This window comes from Pimephales promelas, chromosome 3, assembly GCF_988280905.1.
Source record: "Pimephales promelas chromosome 3, fPimPro1.hap1.1, whole genome shotgun sequence".
Lineage (NCBI taxonomy): Eukaryota > Metazoa > Chordata > Actinopteri > Cypriniformes > Leuciscidae > Pimephales > Pimephales promelas.
The window spans coordinates 48,214,192-48,227,495 of NC_142771.1; the positions used below are offsets into that span (position 1 = coordinate 48,214,192).

At 42.6% G+C, this 13,304-nt stretch overlaps 2 non-coding genes across 2 annotated transcripts; both read right to left on the reverse strand.

Moving 5' to 3' along the window:
• Positions 1-185: 185 nt before the first annotated feature.
• trnav-cac (transfer RNA valine (anticodon CAC)) lies at positions 186-258 on the reverse strand. The gene has a single exon. It is a non-coding gene; the product is annotated as a tRNA-Val (tRNA).
• Positions 259-5,778: 5,520 nt separating this feature from the next.
• On the reverse strand, positions 5,779-5,851 carry trnav-cac (transfer RNA valine (anticodon CAC)). Its single transcript has one exon. It is a non-coding gene; the product is annotated as a tRNA-Val (tRNA).
• Positions 5,852-13,304: the final 7,453 nt, after the last annotated feature.

The window sequence follows — 13,304 nt, forward strand, 5'->3', positions numbered from 1 at the left end:
AAATGGCAAAAAGCTGCTATTTTTGTTGGCAGACTAAACATTTTTTATTACTCTACAGGAAACTTCAATGGTCATTTGTTTTGTTTTAGTCCTTTTCTAAAGAATTTACACCGCAAATCGCCCTGCAAGTGTTCTGACCTGCTCAACAGAAAACCACTCAAAAAATGTTAGCAAAGACCATCCACAGTTTCCGCCCAGTTTCGAACTGGGGACCTTTCGCGTGTGAGGCGAACGTGATAACCACTACACTACGGAAACATGCCCTGTAGGTGCAGGCAGAAATCTTCTGGTGCAGGCTTGTTAAAAAGTGTATAAAGGAAAAGTGAGCTGAGCCCTCCTGTTGTGGCAAACAGTTTAAATTTTCTGCCAAAAGCCAATTGCTGTTTCTGCTCGGTTTCGAACCGAGGACCTTTCGCGTGTTAGGCGAACGTGATGACCACTACACTACAGAAACCTCCTTATGTAAGACATGTGCTTTTTCGAAAATGGCTCCATCCCATAATCTTTCCTGCAAGCATTGTGACAAGCTGTTTAAATTCCACAAACAACAGATAAGAGCTCATTCGGAATGGCAGTCTGCCTACAGCTCTTTGGTACAATTGTCCTCACCTAATTTCAATAGTCCAAAAACTTTGTTGCGAATTTCAGCATGTATATTAACAACCCCTTTACTTGTTTCCGCCCAGTTTCAAACTGAGGACCTTTGGCGTGTAAAGCGAACGTGATAACCGCTACACTAAGGAAACTTAACTTGAAAGACAGTCCGACCTCTTTTAGCGTACGCTTGTTCAAAAGCGACTGAAACGATAGACTGCCCACTGTCCTTAAAATGGCAAAAAGCTGCTATTTTTGTTGGCAGACTAAACATTTTTTATTACTCTACAGGAAACTTCAATGGTCATTTGTTTTGTTTTAGACCTTTTCTTAAGAATTTACACCGCAAATCGCCCTGCAAGTAATCTGACCTGCTCAACAGAAAACCACTCAAAAAAGGTTAGCAAAGACCATCCACAGTTTCCGCCCAGTTCCGAACTGGGGACCTTTCGCGTGTGAGGCGAACGTGATAACCACTACACTACGGAAACATGCCCTGTAGGTGCAGGCAGAAATCTTCTGGTGCAGGCTTGTTAAAAAGTGTATAAAGGAAAAGTGAGCTGAGCCCTCCTGTTGTGGCAAACAGTTTAAATTTTCTGCCAAAAGCCAATTGCTGTTTCTGCTCGGTTTCGAACCGAGGACCTTTCGCGTGTTAGGCGAACGTGATGACCAGTACACTACAGAAACCTCCTTATGTAAGACATGTGCTTTTTCGAAAATGGCTCCATCCCATAATCTTTCCTGCAAGCATTGTGACAAGCTGTTTAAATTCCACAAACAACAGAAAAGAGCTCATTCGGAATGGCAGTCTGCCTACAGCTCTTTGGTACAATTGTCCTCACCTAATTTCAATAGTCCAAAAACTTTGTTGCGAATTTCAGCATGTATATTAAAAACCCCTTTACTTGTTTCCGCCCGGTTTCGAACTGAGGATCTTTGGCGTGTAAAGCGAACGTTATAACCACTACACTACGGAAACTTAACTTGGAAGACAGTCCGACCTCTTTTAGCGTACGCTTGTTCAAAAGCGACTGAAACGATAGACTGCCCACTGTCCTTAAAATGGCAAAAAGCTGCTATTTTTGTTGGCAGACTAAACATTTTTTATTACTCTACAGGAAACTTCAATGGTCATTTGTTTTGTTTTAGTCCTTTTCTAAAGAATTTACACCGCAAATCGCCCTGCAAGTGTTCTGACCTGCTCAACAGAAAACCACTCAAAAAATGTTAGCAAAGACCATCCACAGTTTCCGCCCAGTTTCGAACTGGGGACCTTTCGCGTGTGAGGCGAACGTGATAACCACTACACTACAGAAACCTCCTTATGTAAGACATTTGCTTTTTCGAAAATGGCTCCATCCCATAATCTTTCCTGCAAGCATTGTGACAAGCTGTTTAAATTCCACAAACAACAGATAAGAGCTCATTCGGAATGGCAGTCTGCCTACAGCTCTTTGGTACAATTGCCCTCACCTAATTTCAATAGTCCAAAAACTTTGTTGCGAATTTCAGCACGTATATTAAAAACCCCTTTACTTGTTTCCGCCCAGTTTCGAACTGAGGACCTTTGGCGTGTAAAGCGAACGTGATAACCACTACACTACGGAAACTTAACTTGGCAGAAAGTCCGACCTCTTTTAGCGTACGCTTGTTCAAAAGCGACTGAAACGATAGACTGCCCACTGTCCTTAAAATGGCAAAAAGCTGCTATTTTTGTTGGCAGACTAAACATTTTTTATTACTATACAGGAAACTTCAATGGTCATTTGTTTTGTTTTAGTCCTTTTCTAAAGAATTTACACCGCAAATCGCCCTGCAAGTGTTCTGACCTGCTCAACAGAAAACCACTCAAAAAATGTTAGCAAAGACCATCCTCAGTTTCCGCCCAGTTTCGAACTGGGGACCTTTCGCGTGTGAGGCGAACGTGATAACCACTACACTACGGAAACATGCCCTGTAGGTGCAGGCAGAAATCTTCTGGTGCAGGCTTGTTAAAAAGTGTATAAAGGAAAAGTGAGCTGAGCCCTCCTGTTGTGGCAAACAGTTTAAATTTTCTGCCAGAAGCCAATTGCTGTTTCTGCTCGGTTTCGAACCGAGGACCTTTCGCGTGTTAGGCGAACGTGATGACCACTACACTACAGAAACCTCCTTATGTAAGACGTGTGCTTTTTCGAAAATGGCTCCATCCCATAATCTTTCCTGCAAGCATTGTGACAAGCTGTTTAAATTCCACAAACAACAGATAAAAGCTCATTCGGAATGGCAGTCTGCCTACAGCTCTTTGGTACAATTGCCCTCACCTAATTTCAATAGTCCAAAAACTTTGTTGCGAATTTCAGCACGTATATTAAAAACCCCTTTACTTGTTTTCGCCCAGTTTCGAACTGAGGACCTTTGGCGTGTAAAGCGAACGTGATAACCGCTACACTAAGGAAACTTAACTTGAAAGACAGTCCGACCTCTTTTAGCGTACGCTTGTTCAAAAGCGACTGAAACGATAGACTGCCCACTGTCCTTAAAATGGCAAAAAGCTGCTATTTTTGTTGGCAGACTAAACATTTTTTATTACTCTACAGGAAACTTCAATGGTCATTTGTTTTGTTTTAGACCTTTTCTTAAGAATTTACACCGCAAATCGCCCTGCAAGTGTTCTGACCTGCTCAACAGAAAACCACTCAAAAAAGGTTAGCAAAGACCATCCACAGTTTCCGCCCAGTTTCGAACTGGGGACCTTTCGCGTGTGAGGCGAACGTGATAACCACTACACTACGGAAACATGCCCTGTAGGTGCAGGCAGAAATCTTCTGGTGCAGGCTTGTTAAAAAGTGTATAAAGGAAAAGTGAGCTGAGCCCTCCTGTTGTGGCAAACAGTTTAAATTTTCTGCCAAAAGCCAATTGCTGTTTCTGCTCGGTTTCGAACCGAGGACCTTTCGCGTGTTAGGCGAACGTGATGACCAGTACACTACAGAAACCTCCTTATGTAAGACATGTGCTTTTTCGAAAATGGCTCCATCCCATAATCTTTCCTGCAAGCATTGTGACAAGCTGTTTAAATTCCACAAACAACAGAAAAGAGCTCATTCGGAATGGCAGTCTGCCTACAGCTCTTTGGTACAATTGTCCTCACCTAATTTCAATAGTCCAAAAACTTTGTTGCGAATTTCAGCATGTATATTAAAAACCCCTTTACTTGTTTCCGCCCAGTTTCGAACTGAGGACCTTTGGCGTGTAAAGCGAACGTGATAACCACTACACTACGGAAACTTAACTTGGAAGACAGTCCGACCTCTTTTAGCGTACGCTTGTTCAAAAGCGACTGAAACGATAGACTGCCCACTGTCCTTAAAATGGCAAAAAGCTGCTATTTTTGTTGGCAGACTAAACATTTTTTATTACTCTACAGGAAACTTCAATGGTCATTTGTTTTGTTTTAGTCCTTTTCTAAAGAATTTACACCGCAAATCGCCCTGCAAGTGTTCTGACCTGCTCAACAGAAAACCACTCAAAAAATGTTAGCAAAGACCATCCACAGTTTCCGCCCAGTTTCGAACTGGGGACCTTTCGCGTGTGAGGCGAACGTGATAACCACTACACTACAGAAACCTCCTTATGTAAGACATTTGCTTTTTCGAAAATGGCTCCATCCCATAATCTTTCCTGCAAGCATTGTGACAAGCTGTTTAAATTCCACAAACAACAGATAAGAGCTCATTCGGAATGGCAGTCTGCCTACAGCTCTTTGGTACAATTGCCCTCACCTAATTTCAATAGTCCAAAAACTTTGTTGCGAATTTCAGCACGTATATTAAAAACCAGTTTACTTGTTTCCGCCCAGTTTCGAACTGAGGACCTTTGGCGTGTAAAGCGAACGTGATAACCACTACACTAAGGAAACTTAACTTGGAAGACAGTCCGACCTCTTTTAGCGTACGCTTGTTCAAAAGCGACTGAAACGATAGACTGCCCACTGTCCTTAAAATGGCAAAAAGCTGCTATTTTTGTTGGCAGACTAAACATTTTTTATTACTCTACAGGAAACTTCAATGGTCATTTGTTTTGTTTTAGTCCTTTTCTAAAGAATTTACACCGCAAATCGCCCTGCAAGTGTTCTGACCTGCTCAACAGAAAACCACTCAAAAAATGTTAGCAAAGACCATCCACAGTTTCCGCCCAGTTTCGAACTGGGGACCTTTCGCGTGTGAGGCGAACGTGATAACCACTACACTACGGAAACATGCCCTGTAAGTGCAGGCAGAAATCTTCTGGTGCAGGCTTGTTAAAAAGTGTATAAAGGAAAAGTGAGCTGAGCCCTCCTGTTGTGGCAAACAGTTTAAATTTTCTGCCAAAAGCCAATTGCTGTTTCTGCTCGGTTTCGAACCGAGGACCTTTCGCGTGTTAGGCGAACGTGATGACCACTACACTACAGAAACCTCCTTATGTAAGACATGTGCTTTTTCGAAAATGGCTCCATCCCATAATCTTTCCTGCAAGCATTGTGACAAGCTGTTTAAATTCCACAAACAACAGATAAGAGCTCATTCGGAATGGCAGTCTGCCTACAGCTCTTTGGTACAATTGTCCTCACCTAATTTCAATAGTCCAAAAACTTTGTTGCGAATTTCAGCATGTATATTAACAACCCCTTTACTTGTTTCCGCCCAGTTTCAAACTGAGGACCTTTGGCGTGTAAAGCGAACGTGATAACCGCTACACTAAGGAAACTTAACTTGAAAGACAGTCCGACCTCTTTTAGCGTACGCTTGTTCAAAAGCGACTGAAACGATAGACTGCCCACTGTCCTTAAAATGGCAAAAAGCTGCTATTTTTGTTGGCAGACTAAACATTTTTTATTACTCTACAGGAAACTTCAATGGTCATTTGTTTTGTTTTAGACCTTTTCTTAAGAATTTACACCGCAAATCGCCCTGCAAGTGTTCTGACCTGCTCAACAGAAAACCACTCAAAAAAGGTTAGCAAAGACCATCCACAGTTTCCGCCCAGTTTCGAACTGGGGACCTTTCGCGTGTGAGGCGAACGTGATAACCACTACACTACGGAAACATGCCCTGTAGGTGCAGGCAGAAATCTTCTGGTGCAGGCTTGTTAAAAAGTGTATAAAGGAAAAGTGAGCTGAGCCCTCCTGTTGTGGCAAACAGTTTAAATTTTCTGCCAAAAGCCAATTGCTGTTTCTGCTCGGTTTCGAACCGAGGACCTTTCGCGTGTGAGGCGAACGTGATAACCACTACACTACAGAAACCTCCTTATGTAAGACATTTGCTTTTTCGAAAATGGCTCCATCCCATAATCTTTCCTGCAAGCATTGTGACAAGCTGTTTAAATTCCACAAACAACAGATAAGAGCTCATTCGGAATGGCAGTCTGCCTACAGCTCTTTGGTACAATTGCCCTCACCTAATTTCAATAGTCCAAAAACTTTGTTGCGAATTTCAGCACGTATATTAAAAACCCCTTTACTTGTTTCCGCCCAGTTTCGAACTGAGGACCTTTGGCGTGTAAAGCGAACGTGATAACCACTACACTACGGAAACTTAACTTGGCAGAAAGTCCGACCTCTTTTAGCGTACGCTTGTTCAAAAGCGACTGAAACGATAGACTGCCCACTGTCCTTAAAATGGCAAAAAGCTGCTATTTTTGTTGGCAGACTAAACATTTTTTATTACTATACAGGAAACTTCAATGGTCATTTGTTTTGTTTTAGTCCTTTTCTAAAGAATTTACACCGCAAATCGCCCTGCAAGTGTTCTGACCTGCTCAACAGAAAACCACTCAAAAAATGTTAGCAAAGACCATCCTCAGTTTCCGCCCAGTTTCGAACTGGGGACCTTTCGCGTGTGAGGCGAACGTGATTACCACTACACTACGGAAACATGCCCTGTAGGTGCAGGCAGAAATCTTCTGGTGCAGGCTTGTTAAAAAGTGTATAAAGGAAAAGTGAGCTGAGCCCTCCTGTTGTGGCAAACAGTTTAAATTTTCTGCCAGAAGCCAATTGCTGTTTCTGCTCGGTTTCGAACCGAGGACCTTTCGCGTGTTAGGCGAACGTGATGACCACTACACTACAGAAACCTCCTTATGTAAGACGTGTGCTTTTTCGAAAATGGCTCCATCCCATAATCTTTCCTGCAAGCATTGTGACAAGCTGTTTAAATTCCACAAACAACAGATAAAAGCTCATTCGGAATGGCAGTCTGCCTACAGCTCTTTGGTACAATTGCCCTCACCTAATTTCAATAGTCCAAAAACTTTGTTGCGAATTTCAGCACGTATATTAAAAACCCCTTTACTTGTTTCCGCCCAGTTTCGAACTGAGGACCTTTGGCGTGTAAAGCGAACGTGATAACCACTACACTACGGAAACTTAACTTGGCAGAAAGTCCGACCTCTTTTAGCGTACGCTTGTTCAAAAGCGACTGAAACGATAGACTGCCCACTGTCCTTAAAATGGCAAAAAGCTGCTATTTTTGTTGGCAGACTAAACATTTTTTATTACTATACAGGAAACTTCAATGGTCATTTGTTTTGTTTTAGTCCTTTTCTAAAGAATTTACACCGCAAATCGCCCTGCAAGTGTTCTGACCTGCTCAACAGAAAACCACTCAAAAAATGTTAGCAAAGACCATCCACAGTTTCCGCCCAGTTTCGAACTGGGGACCTTTCGCGTGTGAGGCGAACGTGATAACCACTACACTACGGAAACTTGCCCTGTAGGTGCAGGCAGAAATCTTCTGGTGCAGGCTTGTTAAAAAGTGTATAAAGGAAAAGTGAGCTGAGCCCTCCTGTTGTGGCAAACCGTTTAAATTTTCTGCCAAAAGCCAATTGCTGTTTCTGCTCGGTTTCGAACCGAGGACCTTGTTAGGCGAACGTGATGACCAGTACACTACAGAAACCTCCTTATGTAAGACATGTGCTTTTTCGAAAATGGCTCCATCCCATAATCTTTCCTGCAAGCATTGTGACAAGCTGTTTAAATTCCACAAACAACAGATAAGAGCTCATTCGGAATGGCAGTCTGCCTACAGCTCTTTGGTACAATTGCCCTCACCTAATTTCAATAGTCCAAAAACTTTGTTGCGAATTTCAGCACGTATATTAAAAACCCCTTTACTTGTTTCCGCCCAGTTTCGAACTGAGGACCTTTGGCGTGTAAAGCGAACGTGATAACCACTACACTACGGAAACTTAACTTGGAAGACAGTCCGACCTCTTTTAGCGTACGCTTGTTCAAAAGCGACTGAAACGATAGACTGCCCACTGTCCTTAAAATGGCAAAAAGCTGCTATTTTTGTTGGCAGACTAAACATTTTTTATTACTCTACAGGAAACTTCAATGGTCATTTGTTTTGTTTTAGTCCTTTTCTAAAGAATTTACACCGCAAATCGCCCTGCAAGTGTTCTGACCTGCTCAACAGAAAACCACTCAAAAAATGTTAGCAAAGACCATCCACAGTTTCCGCCCAGTTTCGAACTGGGGACCTTTCGCGTGTGAGGCGAACGTGATAACCACTACACTACGGAAACTTGCCCTGTAGGTGCAGGCAGAAATCTTCTGGTGCAGGCTTGTTAAAAAGTGTATAAAGGAAAAGTGAGCTGAGCCCTCCTGTTGTGGCAAACAGTTTAAATTTTCTGCCAAAAGCCAATTGCTGTTTCTGCTCGGTTTCGAACCGAGGACCTTTCGCGTGTTAGGCGAACGTGATGACCACTACACTACAGAAACCTCCTTATGTAAGACATGTGCTTTTTCGAAAATGGCTCCATGCCATAATCTTTCCTGCAAGCATTGTGACAAGCTGTTTAAATTCCACAAACAACAGATAAGAGCTCATTCGGAATGGCAGTCTGCCTACAGCTCTTTGGTACAATTGTCCTCACCTAATTTCAATAGTCCAAAAACTTTGTTGCGAATTTCAGCATGTATATTAACAACCCCTTTACTTGTTTCCGCCCAGTTTCAAACTGAGGACCTTTGGCGTGTAAAGCGAACGTGATAACCGCTACACTAAGGAAACTTAACTTGAAAGACAGTCCGACCTCTTTTAGCGTACGCTTGTTCAAAAGCGACTGAAACGATAGACTGCCCACTGTCCTTAAAATGGCAAAAAGCTGCTATTTTTGTTGGCAGACTAAACATTTTTTATTACTCTACAGGAAACTTCAATGGTCATTTGTTTTGTTTTAGACCTTTTCTTAAGAATTTACACCGCAAATCGCCCTGCAAGTGTTCTGACCTGCTCAACAGAAAACCACTCAAAAAAGGTTAGCAAAGACCATCCACAGTTTCCGCCCAGTTTCGAACTGGGGACCTTTCGCGTGTGAGGCGAACGTGATAACCACTACACTACGGAAACATGCCCTGTAGGTGCAGGCAGAAATCTTCTGGTGCAGGCTTGTTAAAAAGTGTATAAAGGAAAAGTGAGCTGAGCCCTCCTGTTGTGGCAAACAGTTTAAATTTTCTGCCAAAAGCCAATTGCTGTTTCTGCTCGGTTTCGAACCGAGGACCTTTCGCGTGTTAGGCGAACGTGATGACCAGTACACTACAGAAACCTCCTTATGTAAGACATGTGCTTTTTCGAAAATGGCTCCATCCCATAATCTTTCCTGCAAGCATTGTGACAAGCTGTTTAAATTCCACAAACAACAGAAAAGAGCTCATTCGGAATGGCAGTCTGCCTACAGCTCTTTGGTACAATTGTCCTCACCTAATTTCAATAGTCCAAAAACTTTGTTGCGAATTTCAGCATGTATATTAAAAACCCCTTTACTTGTTTCCGCCCAGTTTCGAACTGAGGACCTTTGGCGTGTAAAGCGAACGTGATAACCACTACACTACGGAAACTTAACTTGGAAGACAGTCCGACCTCTTTTAGCGTACGCTTGTTCAAAAGCGACTGAAACGATAGACTGCCCACTGTCCTTAAAATGGCAAAAAGCTGCTATTTTTGTTGGCAGACTAAACATTTTTTATTACTCTACAGGAAACTTCAATGGTCATTTGTTTTGTTTTAGTCCTTTTCTAAAGAATTTACACCGCAAATCGCCCTGCAAGTGTTCTGACCTGCTCAACAGAAAACCACTCAAAAAATGTTAGCAAAGACCATCCACAGTTTCCGCCCAGTTTCGAACTGGGGACCTTTCGCGTGTGAGGCGAACGTGATAACCACTACACTACAGAAACCTCCTTATGTAAGACATTTGCTTTTTCGAAAATGGCTCCATCCCATAATCTTTCCTGCAAGCATTGTGACAAGCTGTTTAAATTCCACAAACAACAGATAAGAGCTCATTCGGAATGGCAGTCTGCCTACAGCTCTTTGGTACAATTGCCCTCACCTAATTTCAATAGTCCAAAAACTTTGTTGCGAATTTCAGCACGTATATTAAAAACCAGTTTACTTGTTTCCGCCCAGTTTCGAACTGAGGACCTTTGGCGTGTAAAGCGAACGTGATAACCACTACACTAAGGAAACTTAACTTGGAAGACAGTCCGACCTCTTTTAGCGTACGCTTGTTCAAAAGCGACTGAAACGATAGACTGCCCACTGTCCTTAAAATGGCAAAAAGCTGCTATTTTTGTTGGCAGACTAAACATTTTTTATTACTCTACAGGAAACTTCAATGGTCATTTGTTTTGTTTTAGTCCTTTTCTAAAGAATTTACACCGCAAATCGCCCTGCAAGTGTTCTGACCTGCTCAACAGAAAACCACTCAAAAAATGTTAGCAAAGACCATCCACAGTTTCCGCCCAGTTTCGAACTGGGGACCTTTCGCGTGTGAGGCGAACGTGATAACCACTACACTACGGAAACATGCCCTGTAAGTGCAGGCAGAAATCTTCTGGTGCAGGCTTGTTAAAAAGTGTATAAAGGAAAAGTGAGCTGAGCCCTCCTGTTGTGGCAAACAGTTTAAATTTTCTGCCAAAAGCCAATTGCTGTTTCTGCTCGGTTTCGAACCGAGGACCTTTCGCGTGTTAGGCGAACGTGATGACCACTACACTACAGAAACCTCCTTATGTAAGACATGTGCTTTTTCGAAAATGGCTCCATCCCATAATCTTTCCTGCAAGCATTGTGACAAGCTGTTTAAATTCCACAAACAACAGATAAGAGCTCATTCGGAATGGCAGTCTGCCTACAGCTCTTTGGTACAATTGTCCTCACCTAATTTCAATAGTCCAAAAACTTTGTTGCGAATTTCAGCATGTATATTAACAACCCCTTTACTTGTTTCCGCCCAGTTTCAAACTGAGGACCTTTGGCGTGTAAAGCGAACGTGATAACCGCTACACTAAGGAAACTTAACTTGAAAGACAGTCCGACCTCTTTTAGCGTACGCTTGTTCAAAAGCGACTGAAACGATAGACTGCCCACTGTCCTTAAAATGGCAAAAAGCTGCTATTTTTGTTGGCAGACTAAACATTTTTTATTACTCTACAGGAAACTTCAATGGTCATTTGTTTTGTTTTAGACCTTTTCTTAAGAATTTACACCGCAAATCGCCCTGCAAGTGTTCTGACCTGCTCAACAGAAAACCACTCAAAAAAGGTTAGCAAAGACCATCCACAGTTTCCGCCCAGTTTCGAACTGGGGACCTTTCGCGTGTGAGGCGAACGTGATAACCACTACACTACAGAAACATGCCCTGTAGGTGCAGGCAGAAATCTTCTGGTGCAGGCTTGTTAAAAAGTGTATAAAGGAAAAGTGAGCTGAGCCCTCCTGTTGTGGCAAACAGTTTAAATTTTCTGCCAAAAGCCAATTGCTGTTTCTGCTCGGTTTCGAACCGAGGACCTTTCGCGTGTTAGGCGAACGTGATGACCAGTACACTACAGAAACCTCCTTATGTAAGACATGTGCTTTTTCGAAAATGGCTCCATCCCATAATCTTTCCTGCAAGCATTGTGACAAGCTGTTTAAATTCCACAAACAACAGAAAAGAGCTCATTCGGAATGGCAGTCTGCCTACAGCTCTTTGGTACAATTGTCCTCACCTAATTTCAATAGTCCAAAAACTTTGTTGCGAATTTCAGCATGTATATTAAAAACCCCTTTACTTGTTTCCGCCCAGTTTCGAACTGAGGACCTTTGGCGTGTAAAGCGAACGTGATAACCACTACACTACGGAAACTTAACTTGGAAGACAGTCCGACCTCTTTTAGCGTACGCTTGTTCAAAAGCGACTGAAACGATAGACTGCCCACTGTCCTTAAAATGGCAAAAAGCTGCTATTTTTGTTGGCAGACTAAACATTTTTTATTACTCTACAGGAAACTTCAATGGTCATTTGTTTTGTTTTAGTCCTTTTCTAAAGAATTTACACCGCAAATCGCCCTGCAAGTGTTCTGACCTGCTCAACAGAAAACCACTCAAAAAATGTTAGCAAAGACCATCCACAGTTTCCGCCCAGTTTCGAACTGGGGACCTTTCGCGTGTGAGGCGAACGTGATAACCACTACACTACAGAAACCTCCTTATGTAAGACATTTGCTTTTTCGAAAATGGCTCCATCCCATAATCTTTCCTGCAAGCATTGTGACAAGCTGTTTAAATTCCACAAACAACAGATAAGAGCTCATTCGGAATGGCAGTCTGCCTACAGCTCTTTGGTACAATTGCCCTCACCTAATTTCAATAGTCCAAAAACTTTGTTGCGAATTTCAGCACGTATATTAAAAACCCCTTTACTTGTTTCCGCCCAGTTTCGAACTGAGGACCTTTGGCGTGTAAAGCGAACGTGATAACCACTACACTACGGAAACTTAACTTGGCAGAAAGTCCGACCTCTTTTAGCGTACGCTTGTTCAAAAGCGACTGAAACGATAGACTGCCCACTGTCCTTAAAATGGCAAAAAGCTGCTATTTTTGTTGGCAGACTAAACATTTTTTATTACTATACAGGAAACTTCAATGGTCATTTGTTTTGTTTTAGTCCTTTTCTAAAGAATTTACACCGCAAATCGCCCTGCAAGTGTTCTGACCTGCTCAACAGAAAACCACTCAAAAAATGTTAGCAAAGACCATCCTCAGTTTCCGCCCAGTTTCGAACTGGGGACCTTTCGCGTGTGAGGCGAACGTGATTACCACTACACTACGGAAACATGCCCTGTAGGTGCAGGCAGAAATCTTCTGGTGCAGGCTTGTTAAAAAGTGTATAAAGGAAAAGTGAGCTGAGCCCTCCTGTTGTGGCAAACAGTTTAAATTTTCTGCCAGAAGCCAATTGCTGTTTCTGCTCGGTTTCGAACCGAGGACCTTTCGCGTGTTAGGCGAACGTGATGACCACTACACTACAGAAACCTCCTTATGTAAGACGTGTGCTTTTTCGAAAATGGCTCCATCCCATAATCTTTCCTGCAAGCATTGTGACAAGCTGTTTAAATTCCACAAACAACAGATAAAAGCTCATTCGGAATGGCAGTCTGCCTACAGCTCTTTGGTACAATTGCCCTCACCTAATTTCAATAGTCCAAAAACTTTGTTGCGAATTTCAGCACGTATATTAAAAACCCCTTTACTTGTTTCCGCCCAGTTTCGAACTGAGGACCTTTGGCGTGTAAAGCGAACGTGATAACCACTACACTACGGAAACTTAACTTGGCAGAAAGTCCGACCTCTTTTAGCGTACGCTTGTTCAAAAGCGACTGAAACGATAGACTGCCCACTGTCCTTAAAATGGCAAAAAGCTGCTATTTTTGTTGGCAGACT